Source organism: Octopus bimaculoides, chromosome 6 (assembly GCF_001194135.2).
Source record: "Octopus bimaculoides isolate UCB-OBI-ISO-001 chromosome 6, ASM119413v2, whole genome shotgun sequence".
Classification (NCBI taxonomy): domain Eukaryota; kingdom Metazoa; phylum Mollusca; class Cephalopoda; order Octopoda; family Octopodidae; genus Octopus; species Octopus bimaculoides.
In genome coordinates, this window is record NC_068986.1 from 54,544,140 (window position 1) to 54,546,746 (window position 2,607).

Sequence of the window (2,607 nt, forward strand, 5' to 3'; positions counted from 1 at the left end):
TATATATATATATATATATATACATATATTTAAATATGTGTTTGTGCGTGTGTACGTGTGTGTATTTGTCTATGCGTGTGCGTGCGTGCGCGATGTGTGTGTGTACGCGCTCGCTCGTGTGTCCGTACATACATTTTTGCATGCATGTATGTCTGCACGTGTCTAATTTTCTGTGAATATCAATAGCATAGGTAAGCTTTATATTTCCGTATTTAGTTTTCTGTTGTACAGATATGCATGTATATAGCGATGTATGGTAAAAGGTATGACTATGTAGATATAAACTGATGATAGATATAAACTCTCTCTCTCTCTCACACACACAGCACATACATACATATATACATACATACATACAAGTCAAATATGGATATGCATATACATATATTGGTATTAGCAAAATTTTAATACGAATGTTCGTAACATCAAATATATGATTTTCTCGTATATGTGTAGATAGCTTTACATAGACATATGGGTGTTATTTTATGTTTGCTGTCCTTATGTATGTATCAAAGATATGAATTGAGGTAGAAACACTATAGTGAGAAAGTCGCAGAACTGCTGGAACTGCGTGGAATATGAAGAATAAACACTCACTGACTCACAGACGCTGGGAGCACACACATACACACGCACACGCGCGCGCACACGTACACATGCATAGGATTACATATATTAAATATACGTACACATATTAAATATACGTACACATATATTAAATATACGTATATAAATATACGTACACATACACATAAACAAACAGAGGTATGTAAATATACATGTATATATGTGTGTTCGTATACCTATCAATCAATCTATATATCTATATATATATCTATATATCTATATATCTATAGCTATGTATATGTCTATATACCTATCTATACATATATATATACAGAACATATATATATATACGGAACATATATATACGCGGAGTAGATAAAACAGGAGACAACTGAAGAAGGGAATGTTCTTTATGTTCGTCTTCTATGTTTTTGTTTTTTATGTTCTCGTTTTTCATTTGTCCATGTTTTTGACGTCTTGTACTCATATATGCATGTATATATACATATATATGTAGTTTTACGCATATATGTATGTATATATGCATATATATTACACACACACACACACACACACACACACACACACACACTTATATATATATATATATATATATATATATATATATATATATATATATATATATATATATACGCACTATACACATATATATATATGCAATTGTATGTATTTATGTATGTGTTTATTTTTACATGCAACTATGCATATTAGTGCGAGTTAACTTACATATGTAAATATGTACGTATACAACTATATCCGTATAACTTGCATGTTTATTTATATATACAAATATATGCAGGTATGCATAAATATATACGAATGCCTATAGCTGTATGTGTATGTAAAACATACATATATATATGTTTATACATACACACACACACACACACACACACGCATATATATATATATATATATATATATATATATATATATATATATATATATATATATATATATACGTATATATATACAAACATATATACATGTATATATGCGTATGTAGCCGTACATATAATGGCATATATGCATTACCTACGTATAAACATATGTCTGTACACAGACTTCATTTGGTATAAGTGCAGGAGTGGCTATGTGGTAAAAAAACTGGCTTCCCAACCACATGGTCCGTGTTCAGTCTCACTGCGTGGCACCTTTGGCAAGTGTTTTCTTGGGCCGACCAAAGCCTTGTGAGTGGATTTGGTAGAGAGAAACTGAAAGAAACCTGTATATATATATATATATATATATATTTCTTTTATCCTTTTACTTATTTCAGTCATTTGACTGCGGTCATGCTAGAGCACCGCCTTTATATTTGTAGGTATATGTGTGTCTGTGTTTGTCCCCACCACCATCGCTTGACAACCGATGTTGGTGTGTTTACGTCTCCAAAAATTAGCGGTTCGGCAAAACGGACCGATAGAATAAGTACCAGGCTTACAAAAAAAGAATAAGTCCTGGGATCGATTTGTTCGACGAAAGGCGGTGCTCCAGTATGTCCGCAGTCAAATGACTCAAGTAAAAAAATATATATATGTATCTATGTATATTCATATATATATTTATGTATGTATATGCGTGTATGTATACATGTCAATATATATACATATATACAAATATACATATATAATTAGAGTTATATATTTTGTATATATTTGTATATGTGAGTATATATTTGTATAAGTGTGTTGGATTAGTAAACGCGTTGATGGATATTTCAAACAGACAAAAAAACAACTTCACAGATGATCAACGTATTCCATCTCTTAGATTTAATATACAGATACACATACATATTTACACATCCTATTTATGTAACCATAACTAACTATATATATAAGTGACAAAATGTATATTCTACATATTAATTAATTATTAACGTTAATCAACAAAGAGGGACTCGACATATATTACGGAGACAGCTAAAGTCGTATACATATATCATTTCATACATACAATTATACATGCATACAGAAACATCCACACACACACACACACACACACACACACACA

The 2,607-nt window shown here is 30.6% G+C and overlaps 1 protein-coding gene across 1 annotated transcript in view; it reads right to left on the minus strand.

Moving 5' to 3' along the window:
* Positions 1 to 2,607, minus strand: part of LOC106883771 (visual system homeobox 2-like) — a 308,537-nt gene that overhangs the window by 304,966 nt on the left and 964 nt on the right. The gene's annotated exons all lie outside the window — the stretch shown is intronic.